The 13,069-nt window shown below is 45.3% G+C and overlaps 1 pseudogene; it reads right to left on the reverse strand.

The window, feature by feature from the left end:
- Positions 1–4,485: 4,485 nt before the first annotated feature.
- Positions 4,486–6,870, reverse strand: LOC136468961 (uncharacterized; annotated as a pseudogene).
- Between the last annotated feature and the right edge of the window lie 6,199 nt (positions 6,871–13,069).

Raw genomic sequence — 13,069 nt, forward strand, 5'->3', positions numbered from 1 at the left:
AGCATTGATATGTAAACTATGACAATAGATTATAAAACTTTCCTTTATAAAACATTTGGTGAGAGAGTTATAAATAAAAACTATGATCGCAGCATAAGGAAATCCACTCTGAGCCCACCAGGAGGAATCCACACACACTTTGACAGCTCATCGGCTGCTTGGTTGTCAGCCCGGACCACATGGTGGTACTCAATGTCGTAGAACTTGTCTTCTAATTTTCTTATCATGGCGCAGTAAGCGTCCATCTTCTAATTGGTGCAATTCTAATTCTTATTGAGCTGATTGATAATGAGTGTAGAGTCATCGTACACCTAGAGGCATTTAACACCAAGCTCGACAGCTATACGAAGACCGTGAAGTGCCGCCTCGTATTCAACGGTATTATTGGATGCTTAGAAGTGTAGGCAAAGGACATAGCGAAGCTTATCCCCTAATGGCGAGATGAAATATACACCTGCCCTGGCATCATCGAGGTTGAGGGACCCATCGAAGTACATGGTCTAGTGCTCGGGGTCGTCGACCTGGATAGGAGTCTGCATATCTATCCACTCGGCGATGAAGTCGGCGAGCACCTATGACTTGATCATGTGGTGAGGCCTAAAATCGATGGTATAGGTGCCGAGCTCGACCGCCCATTTAATGATGCGGCCGCTAGCTTCCTTGTTGCGGAGGATGTCGCCAAGTGGGTACTCGGTGACTACCGCTATGTGGTAGGCATCAAAATAGTGACGGAGCTTCTGGGATGTGATTAGGATGGCGTACAACAGCTTCTAGACCTAGGGGTAGCGAGTCTTAGACTCATTTAGGACCTCATTGGTGAACTAGACTAGGCGTTGGACTTTGTATGCATGTTTAGCCTCTTCTCGTTCACAACGATGGCGGTGCTAACTACCCGGTTGGTCGCTGCGATGTAGATTAGTAGGGTTTCATCCTTTTGGGGGGCGGTCATGATCGGAGGGGTGGTGAGGAACCTCTTGAGCTCGGTGAATGCCTTGTCAGCGTCCTCTGACCAGACAAATTTCTCTTGAACCTTGAGTAGCTTGAAGAAGGGGAGTCCCTTTTTGCCTAGATAGGATATGAAACAACTTAAAGCCGCCATGCACCCCGTTAGCTTCTGGACATCCTTGACACAGGTCGGTGGCTTCATGTTGGTCACTTCTGCTATCTTCTTTGGGTTGGCTACGATGCCACGGTGACTGACGAAGTTGCCTAGCAGGATACCGGATAGAACGCCAAAAATGCACTTAGTTTGATTCAGCTTCCATTGGTACACTTCTAGGGATTTGAAAACTTTGGTGAGGTCGGCGATGAGGGTGTCGGCAGTCGTAGACTTAACCACCACATCATCGATGTAAGCCTCGATGTTCTTCTCAATCTGGTCCTTGAGGCAGCATTGGATGGCTCTTTGATAAGTCGCACCCATGTTCTTGGGCCCGAAGGACATGGTCGTGTAGCAGTAGGTGCCGAAGGGCATAATGAATGACATCTTGATCTGGTCTTCTTCCTTGATCATGATCTGATGATAACCAGAGTAGCAATCTAAAAAGCACATGAGCTCACAACTAGCTATAGAATCTATGACCTCATCAATACGAGGTAAGTCAAAGGGGTCTTTAGGGCAGTGTTTGTTGAGATCGGTGTAATCAACACACTTTCTCCATTCTTTATTCTTTTTCTTACAAGAACTAGGTTGGCTAACCACTCCAGATGAAACACCTCTTTGATAAATCTGGTAGCTAAGAGCTGGGTTATTTCTACCCTAATGGCCTCCTTTTTGTCCTGTGCGAATCATCGAAGCTTCTGCTTGATCGGCTTGGCGGTCGTCGAGACATTTAAGGAGTGCTCGATCAGCTCCCGAGGCACACCAGGCATGTCCATCGGTTTCCATGCGAACACGTCAACAAGCTCCCTTAGGAAGCTGACAAGCGTGTCTTTCTATTTGGGATCGAGGTCGGCCCTAATCCGAGCAGTCTTAGACTGGTCACCGGGGATGAGGACCACTTCCTTCACCTCCTTGGACTTGGTTGATGCTCGGGCAGCCTCCATGGTTGGGATCTCCAGGTCCTGTAGGGAAATCTGCTGTGAAGACGCGAGGCAGTCCTACATGCAGATGGAGATGTCAGTAGCCTCAGTGAGCGCAAAGCTTTCCTTCTCATAGGAGTAGGCGTCGTTGAGGTTGGCGCACAGGGAGAGGACCCCCTGCTCCGTCGGCATCTTCAACACTAGGTACGTGTAGTGCGGCACGGCCATAAACTTGGTGAGAGCTGGTTGGCCAAGGATGGCTTGGTATGCCATGTTGAAGTCAGCAACTAGGAAGTTGATGTAGTCGACATGGAAGTGCTTGGCGGTGCTGAATTGTACCAGCAGTGTAATCTGTCCTAGAGGCAAGGACGCTTTTCTAGGAACGATCCCCAGAACAGAGAGTCCATGGGGGTAAGGTCTTCTTTCTTGATCCCTAGCTCCTCTAGGGACCCAGTGAATAGGATGTTGAGGGCGCTCCCTCCGTTGATGAGGACCTTCTGGAAGCGCACATCCTTGATGATGGGATCCAGGATGAGTGGGAAACGCCCTGGGTATGGGGTATCCGACCACTGGTCGCCCCTAGAGAAGGTGATCGGGTGCTCCAACTAGTAGAGGTACTTGGGATCAGCAATGGGGCCATCATATGTAGTGATCGACATGACACGTCAGGCTACAAGCTTCTACTCCTACTTGTCTTTAGAGATAGCTCTCCCACCAAAGATGGTGGCGATGGTCTTGCTGAGTTCCTAGTAGGTTGAGCCCTTGTTCTTGCCTCATTCTCCGCCTTGACCGTTTTCAGTCTCATTGTCGTCATGCCGTGGCTTCTTTGATGATTCACCATCGAGCGCTATTTTTAGGCCTCTACACTCTCGCATGGTGTGCTTGGCATCCTTGTGGATGGGGCATGGGCCATCTAGTAGCTTGCCAAAATCAGCGTCGTAGGTGCGCTTGGCACGGGTGTTGATGGTGTTGATGGAGTTATCAGGCCAACGATGGTGGCCTTGTCTGCCTCTCGAGCTATCTAGGTGGTCGTCATGCCAGGGATCACGGTCATCTTGGTGGCAGTCGCGGTCGTCACGACGGTCTTGGTCATCGCGGTGGCGGTCGCGGTCAACGTAGCGCCTAACTTCACGACAGTCATCGTCGTGGCATTGGTGGTGAGTGGAGCGGGCAGCCCATTCGGCTTCTTCGGCATCGGCATAACTATTTGTTGTTTGTAATAGTTCACCGATGGTTGTGGGCCTCTTGCGGTACAGCTTGCCACGGAGTTGCTCATGCCGGAGCCCTTTGGTGAAAGCGGCGATGGCCTCGGCGTCAGTGATATTGGGAACATAATTTCTTATCTCCAAGAAGCACCTGATGAAGTCATGCATGGACTCCCCGGAGGATTGATGAAGCTTCTCTAGGTCATACTTGGTGTCGGGCTGCTCGCACGTAGCCATGGAATTGTCAGTGAAGACTTTCTTGAGGTCATCCCAAGATCGGATAGAATTCTACCATAGACTGAGGAGCCAATTGCTCGCAGATTGGTTAAGCATGATGGGTAGATAGTTTGCCATGATGTCTTCATCTCCACCTATGGCTCTCATGGCGATCTCATATAGAGTTAGCCACTAAGCGGGGTTAGCCTTTCCATCATAGGTGTTAACACCAAGAACCTTGAAACTCACAGGCCACCGGACGGCTCAGAGCCTTTCCATGAAGGGGCGAAGTCCTGATGTGCCGGCTAGAAGTGGCGCATGACGGGCAACAAATCCCACATGTTCAGCGTTGAATTGCCGACGACGCTCCATCTCTGCTTCGTAGTGTGCGGACTTGCTATTTTCGATGCAGCCGCGGACATCTGCGTCGGCATTGATGTGGTCACATAGGTCACGAGAGAGGGGTTGAATGAGCTTCATAGTTGCCTCTGGATCCTCTATAGAGGTAGGGACCTCCAGCCTGAGGTCAAGGGCCCTCGGTGCCGTGATGCCGGCCTCCTCCGTCATAGTGGGAGCGATGACTATGGGCTGATGCGGTGGAATAAGATGGGGCATCGTTCTGGAACTCGTTGACTTGGACTTGCGCTGCTATGATACAGTGGCGGACCCAGCCGAAAATATGAGCCAGGGCGGATCGCTATGTACAGGTACAAAACTTAACCGATATACCGGTCTAAGTGTCTAACTATGTATGTATATCATATCTATATTGTAATGTCACATAACAATCATGTTCTAATATATAATTCAACAAACAAAAGGTACATAAGAAGTTCGAACATGATTACCTTTCACATGAAGAGCACATAAGGAGAATTTTTGTTCCATAGTACGTCCAGATAATTTACCATACAAGAAATGATCAAAAGAAAAAGCATAAACAACCTGCAATTAAAATAAATTTAGTAATGAGTAAGTGACAAGTGAGGGAATATGTAAAAAAGTGTCAAACATTGTAGGAAAACATACCCATCCTATAACTCTAAGAACATCGAGGCCGCTTTGGAGGTAAACTCATCTTCCGATCTTTCATGGATTGAAATGTCATCTTAATTTTCTCAGGATCAAGTTATCTAAAAATCTCCTTCTCAATGTAGCACAAAGTCAAGTCCTTAAGCCACTCATCATTCATTTTATTTCGCAAATCAGTCTTGATTATATTCATAGCTGAGAAAGCTCTTTCAACCGATGCCGTTGCCACTGGAAGAAGCAATGCTAGCTCAATGATGTGATAGACTAATGGAAAACCAAGGTGTGCCTTACTTTGAACCAACTTTATGGCCAAACTTGCAAAATCATGACAAGCTCTGAAATCATCAACTCTTCGCACATGTAAAATGAATGTCTCAAGTTCATCTCTTATATTAGAACGATCAACAATTGAAAAATCTTGATCATAGACCTCCGTTATGCGAGCAATCTTCTCCAAATCAAACATAGAGAATGAATCTCTTGGATCAAGACAAGAGAAGCAAATAAGTAACTCTGATGATACCTCATTGAAGCGATGATCCATCTCTGTGAGAATAGCATCAAGTGCAGCCAAGAAAGTGTCAACACGATAATGATGTTCTTTAGTTATTAAGTCATCATCAAGCCTTGATCGACCCCATCTTGGTCTACGCTCACTGAAATCTGGAAACTTTATCTTTTTTGCAACACAAAAGGCTTTCACTTCTTCAAATAATGGCTCCCAACCTTCATTTCTCAAGTTTACCAAACGTGTTTTGACGTCAACAAGCAATGACATGGCCTGAATTATATTCTGATCCTTCTTTTGTAGTAAGAGAGATAACTCATTAGTAATACGAAGCACTTTCAACATTAACTTCATATTCAAAACAAAGGCAAAGCTCTCCATTTTTTTCAACAAACCGGCTGCTCTACCAGGATTGCGTTCATCTCCATGAACCATAGACAATACCCTCGACACAGAATCCCACATGTTCTCAATACGGAGTAATGTGGTGAAATGAGAACCCCATCTTGTATCACCGGGTCTAACCAAGCTAGTTCGTTGATGCTTCCCTTTCCCAGAAAAATCTCTCCACCATCCAATTTCTCTAAAATTGTATTACGATGTTCAGCAATCAAGATATCTTTCCTTCGACAAGATGAACTAGCACTAGTCACAATCAAACTCACATAGTTGAAGAAATCAGAGAATGATGAACAGCAAGTGGAAACAGCAACAATTACTAGCTGCAATTGATGAGCAAAGCAATGCACATAGAAAGCATGTGGGTTTTCATCACGAATTTGTTTTTGCAAACCGTTGAATTCACCTCTCATATTAGAAGCCCCATCATATCCTTGCCCTCGAAGTCTATAAATGGATAAACCATATTCAGCAAGAACATCGAGCAATGACTTCTTCAATGAGAGAGATGTTGTGTCCTCCACATGTTTAAGACCCAAAAATCTTTCCACTACCATTCCTTTGTCATTGACAAACCTGCAGACCAATAGACACAATTAAATTAAATAGTTTCTAATAATTATTATCATTTACAAATCAGCAATTAAATAGTAACCAACCTCACAATCACAGCCATTTGCTCCGCTATTGAGATGTCACAAGATTCATCAATTAGAACTGAAAAAAGTTTATTGCCAATCTCTTTCTTTATGACTTCCTTTATCTCCCTTGCAAAACTCGCACAAAGGTCCTTCTGAATCTTGTGAGAAAGCATTTGGGCATTTAATGGACATAACTCCTCAAATGCAAGTCGTACCTCCCCAATCCTTTTTTTGTGCCACTCAATCATCTCTAAGAAATTCCCCCTATTTAAGGAAGAGGGAGATTCATCGTGGCCTCGAAATGAATGAGCTTGTGAAATAAGATAACTTGCAACATCTAAAGAAACCGTCACACGTGTTTCATATTTCTTTTCTGCATCAACACTGTAAGCCTCAATTTTATGTGAGACGCTTGCCCTCCGATTCCGAAAATCTTCACAAGCTGTCCTTGCTCTACTGTGGTAGCTTGTCGGGCCACCAACATGCTGAGGAAATCCATTATTTGCATTTTTTCAATTTCTATACCCCTCTTTACTGAATGCATCATGACCAAAATGTGTTTCTAAGGGCTTTTGCTTAAAAAGAAAGCAATAGAAGCAAAATGCTGCATCTTTAGCCACACTATATTCCAACCAATCATACTGTTGTAACCAATTCTTTAGAAACACCCTCTTATCATTTGGCTTCTTAGGAAAATTATGGCCATAAGGTTTGGTTGGGCCCTTCACCAAATAAGCCATCCTAACATCATCTCTAATGTCTGGATGGAATTGATCAATTGCTACACGAAGGCTCGGATCAGAAACAAGATGAACATCCGGGTTGAAAACCTTAATACCTTCAACATCTTGCTCATGTGACGACGGTTCTTCTTGATGTTCAACACCTTGTATTGTTTCTACTGGATGTGGCTCTGAATCTCATAGCTCTTCTTGTTCTTCAGATTCAGGAACAACAACATTACCGCTTTCACGAGTACTTGGTTCCGAGTTGCTTCCACTTGCGGAATTTGTACTAGGAAAAAAGCTTTTCAAATCTGCAAAACCAATTAACCATTGAATTGATTTCACCAGTCAGAGACCAATCTCTATCTATTTAATTGACTAACAATTTGCAATGGATAATGGATTAATAGCAGTACCTATTTTCTTATACCACTTCTGGCTCAATGGAGTTGGAGCTGCCAGCCTCCTCGCCATGCTAGACGCATCGCCGGCTCCGGCTTCATTTCTTCCCCCAATGGCTTCATCTCCTCTCCCATCCATGATCCAACTTCAGCTGCCTATTGGGCCTGGGCAGCCGGCGTATGGGCTAGGGATGGGAAGCCGGGGAGGGGAGGCAGCGAGCACGGCCTAGAGCACCACCGCCACGTCACGCCGCTGCCAGTTGGAGTGCCGCCGCCGAGCTCCCTAGCTGCGAGCCTGTGATGCGAGCGAATGCGCGTGTGCCCCTACCCCTGGCTTGCCTTGTGCCTAGCCCTATTGGTCCAGAAAGGCAAAAAATGGGCCATTGAAGACTGGGGTGGGGATGAGCCTTGTTTGCCAGATGGCCCAGCAGGGCTGCACCTTCTTCAACCTCACGCACCTAGTGGCTGCGCTCGCTGACTCGCTTGATGGACACCATCGCCGGTCGAAGAACTGAGGTGTAGTAGTGGTACTCGCCGGAGAGGACCTAGGGCGGCCGCCCAAGCTCGCCCTATAGGTTGGTCCGCCTCTGCTATGATATGTGCTCGAACCTTCTCGACCTCTGGAGTCTGATGGAGTTTGTCAAGCTCGTTGAAAGCGACGGCTAGATTGGCGCTTGGAGTCTGGTAGACAGGCTAGTCGCCCACCATGTCAAATGCCTCCTCATGACTATGTTGATGGCGGAGCGGGCCACGACCATCCTCGTTGGCCTCTTGGGCTGCTTCTGCATCTCGACGACGTTGGCGATCGGCGTTCTTCGCTAGATGAGCTTCGCGCTCTTCATCGGTTTTGCCATCCTTGGTGACGCTGTCGTGGCTGACATGGAAAATCATGCCCCCAAACCCTAGAAGGAAAGTAGGGCAACTTGATACGATCTTGGTTGAGCCCTTGGAATAATCGTTGGGGCTCTCATTCAGGACATTGTGGAGAGACTCGGTCGGAAGAGAGGGATCATCCGAGAGCTGGCGAATAGCCACCATGTTGACCACGGCGCGTGGGCTGACCAGAGTCAGTCGGGTCGATCATGTAGAGGTCGGTGATGTGGTCGTGCTCGATGTGGTCGACGAAGAGGTGGTGGATGGTGTTCTAGTACGCAGATCCCGCACCCTCTAGCCCAAAGGGATAGGGCTTCGGTGGGTCCTCCATTGGGGCCTCGTAGTTAGCTAAACATAGGCCGGTAGCGGGAAGTGGTCGACACCGCACCATGCGCCCCTCTGGAGCAGCCATGACCACCAGATCGGAATTTGGCCGCCTTGAACGATGTGGCCGAGCAGGTCGCTCGGTTGCAGCGGCTTGGTGATCTTGGAGTATGGAAAATTCATCGCTCGCACTAGATTGATCTAAGACCGAATCCATGAGGAGCTGACATTCCACTAAGCAGTCTATGACCCAATCAATGGATGAGATCAGATTATCATTACTGATGGATCTCCTAACCCAGGGCAGGGCACCGGGATCGGAGATGTCATTGTAGGTGTTGGCGCGATCGGCATAGGGTGATCCTGCACCGCCTCCACGATCTCCCCGTTGCCGTCGGGGCTGATGACCCAAGTCATGGATCTGACTGTGAAGATCTGGCCTAGCTTGGGAAAGGCCATGGAGCTTGGGAAGGTGATCATCCGGTACGCCATGTATTCAGCACGCACACCCCCTACCTGGTGTGTCATTGTCGATGAAATACATCCGGCAGTCTACCGAGGGGTATACCCACGGTAGTAGATGAATCGGTGGAGGTGCGCGTGAGGGAACCGGCTGGTGGCACAGAACGTAAGAGACAACAATTAGACAGGTTTATGCCGTCAGCTTGACGTAATACCCTACATCCTGTGTCTTTGTGGATTGTATTATGAGAGATGAGATAAAAATGAGGGGGTCCCTACCCGCCTTATATAGCTCGGGGGGTAGGGTTACAGATCGGTTGTTTCTATCCTGATCGGTTTCACAAGATAGGAAGTTACATATATCATAGGATCTGGCATATCCGAACAGGTTTTCTAGATCACCGAAGATCTTCACGCAGTCTTGTGAGGCATGCCGACATGTGTCGTGCCTCGCACGACGTCATCCCGTAGGCTGGGCCTCCACTAGTGGCGTGGCCCATGCGCAGTCTTATGGGCTAGATCTCTCCTAGCGACTCGGCCCATGTACAGTCCTGCTGGTATCGAGGGTTATACCCCCACAATCGCCTTGAAACCACTCCAAACTAGGACAAGGAGCTAATTTAATGGTTTTGAGAGTTCAGAAGGTAAGATGTTTTGTTTTAAAGTTCGAGAAGAAAAATCAAATTATTAGAGTGATAGTTGAGGAGGTTGAATAGACTTTTTCGTTCTTTCCGACATTAGTGCATAATAACCAGTAAATATGCATATGTGCGTTGCAATGGGAGGAATGAAAATTATCAAATGTCCATGAAAAAAGAAATGGGAAGTGCTATGTATCTATTTTTTCTCTTTCTTTGTTGAGAGCTACATGTGTTGGTCAAACTTTCTAAAGTTGACTAGATTTATAGAAAATATCAGCAACATATTACGAAAATAGATTAAACGATCTATCTAATGATACTAACTATATACTATGAATAATAACATTTTTTATATATTTGGTCAAAGTTACGAGAACAACATTTGTTTTATGACGAAAATGGAGTATAATTTATCGCGAGCCACCTAGACACGTGTATGTATAGTCACGACATGCACGGATTTGGGGCAGTTTTCTAATAAAAAGAATATTATGGATGACGATTAGTTACGCAATTTTTTTTGCCGCGAGTTCCATCAGCTTTTGCTTTTTTTTTTTAACTCCGTATATATTACAATCTATTGGATGCCCACTAGTGGCGATCTGGGGTTTTCACGCTTATCATACCCATTTGGAAGCATAAGAACCTTTTTTTCCCCGAATAAAGCACTGGAACTCTCTAGGTGAACAAATTGAAGTGCCTATGTATCGTTTATGCTTTTCATAAATCTCTTATCACACCCCATTTGGAAGTGTAGGGGCTTTTGGTGGAGAAATGCCTTGCATTGTGGCCACAAACTGCCAACATCATTGGAAGGGCCGGTAAGATATTTGTCCTCACCGGTCACCACTCAGGCAGTCACCAGTGATGGTTGCTGTCTGTGTCAGACAGTGTCACACATACTCCGTACGTATATAAAAAACACAGAATCAGCTCACTGAATCCCAAGAAGTACAACTTTAAATCGACAGCAATTTGGCCTGTTCAGGGCTGGTTTAGTTGACGAAATTTTTGACGAGACGGTACTATAACATTTTTGTTGTTATTTGATAATTAGTGTTCAATCATAGTCTAATTAGATTTAAAAGATTCGTCTCGTGAATTTCATCTAAACTGTATAATTAGTTTTATTTTTTATTTATATTTAATGCTTCATGCATGCGTCCAAAGATTCGATGTATCTTGAAAAAATTTAGGAACTAAACACTACCTTAGTTCCAAAAATTTTCACCCAAAGTGTCACATCGAATCTTGTGGCACATGCATGAAGTACTAAATGTAGACGAAAAAAAACTAATTGCACAGTTGGGTGAAAAATCGCGAGACGAAACTTTCGAACCTAATTAGTCCATAATTAGACACTAATTGCTAAATACAAACGAACATACTACAGTAGCCAAAACCAAAAAATTTCGTCATCTAAGCGCGGCCTAATCCGATGCTCAGCATGTTCGCTCCGGTCTGATCAGGTCAACAGTATTTTTCTCTCACAATAAATCAGCATCGATCAGATTTATCAGTCTAGAAAACAACCAGCGAACGGTCCACTGTAGAGATATTTGTACACGAAAGCAAAGGACAGTAGCAGTAACTGGAAAGTATATTGCTAATTGGGTTTTGGTAGCTACCGACGAGTGGCTCACAACTTGCTTGTTGTTGGAGTACTTCCTGTTCTGTTCTTCAGGTACACCGTACACGGGAAACCCGGCCCATCTGTAGCACAGGTCATTCGGTGCATAATTTGGTTGGTGCCTCCAGACTCAGAGCATAGCCAGCTGATTAAAAATGATTGGCCCTCACAACTAATCACATGACATGTAATCATGGCTCAAGGCTCTCTCTTGGATTATGTAATGATCAAACAGTGCCAGATTGCCATCCTTACAGATCTGATTACATTGATCAAATCGCATCGTTATTTTTTTAGTTCTGACAGATATCTTATCTTATATAAATAGATTACTGTAGCAATGAACTCTACTGTGCTATGCAAGTAATCAGAGTTTATTTCACAACAACAAGTAGCAGTACGGAGTATATAAATAAAAGCAGCTGCAGCAGGCAGCAGCAGCATGTGTGTTGGACTGTTGGGTTTGGGTGTGGCTGGCGCATCAGCGTCAAGGACGGATGGCCGCACGAGTCAGGCTCACCACCATCGCCATCCAAGCGACTAGCGAGCGACTATTTTGTTCGCTACCGTTTTGCCCCTCTGGCGCTGGCGCCTTATCTGCCATAAACAGCCGACACTTTATTTTTTCTGGATAATTAATTCTGTGTCCAGTAGTACTCCCTCCGTCCATCCCACAAAACACGTAATCCTTCTGTTTAAATCTTTCCTCAAAATTCATGTAATCATAGAGTTTAGGATATATATTTTTTCCAGATGGACTCCACTAATAAAAAACATTGCACCTTTGAAAAATCAACGCATCCCATGTTATACTTTAATGGAACATTCTAGATTGATGTTGAGTTCTAGTACATGAGAAGAAAGACGTTGGAGAGGCATATGTGTAATTTCACATTTTCACTAAACTTGCGTTGAAAAGTGAGATTTTAATGTTTTGTGGGACAGATGGAGTAGTATTGTTTATTCATGCGTTTCTAGTTTGCTCTCTGTATTTTTTGTGAGACCCCGTTATAGAACCAGACGCTCACATACACGGGCGCATACTCACCTATGAACACATGCACGTACACCCTACCTCTATGAGCACCTCTGAATTGTTGCTCAAAATTTCAAGAGCTTCCAAAGTTAAGTCCACACGCACCGATCTTACAACATCATTGAAAACCTAAGAATTTGTAATATCATTGTGACGAAGGATGTCATAATTAGGAGATTTTACTAAGAAAATCTCTAGTAGTATGAGCTAGCAGTGACTCTAAGCTGATAAATATAGAGAAGAGAAAGACACAAGCAAATAGTCTTAATCATCGTGTTTTGAGAAAGAAATACGTCTTAAAATATGTGCGACTGTCTCTTGAGTCTATGCTAGTCATTGGCTCCACATTTCAAAGTATTGTATCTTACATTTTTAGAGTTTAGAAAGACAATGAGATGCATAAAGCCTTGCCGTAGCAATCTAACCTAATTAAAGAGTGTCACAGGAGATAATTATCTTGTAACAACGCTTTGAGCAACGGCAGCGCCCGGACGTCCGATCGGATATCCATCCGTCGGACGGTACTATGGCCCGGGCCGATTCGTTTCCCCCGCGCGCGCCTGGACTCCGTGCCCGTGCCAGCAAGCCCCTGCCCCGCACCTTCTTTTCGCACGCCCACGCTGGGGCTCGCGCTGCAGGGTCCGCTCGCGCCTCCTTCTACTTCCCACACGCATCCTGTGTGCAATACCCGATCTATATTTGAATCATCCAGATGTAACACTTGCAACATACGTTTGAAGACAGATGAAACACTTGAAATATGCGTTTGAAATAGTTGCAAAAACATTTGAAAACCATTGCAAATATACACAACATCCAGATAAAAACTTGCAACCTATGCGTGGAACATATGCAACATCCATTAAACACACTTGCAACATACGTCTGAAAAAACAGATGAAACCTTGAGAATAGACGCTTGCAACATACGTGTACAACCATTACAATATAGGC

The sequence above is a fragment of the Miscanthus floridulus genome, chromosome 8, assembly GCF_019320115.1.
Source record: "Miscanthus floridulus cultivar M001 chromosome 8, ASM1932011v1, whole genome shotgun sequence".
Lineage (NCBI taxonomy): Eukaryota > Viridiplantae > Streptophyta > Magnoliopsida > Poales > Poaceae > Miscanthus > Miscanthus floridulus.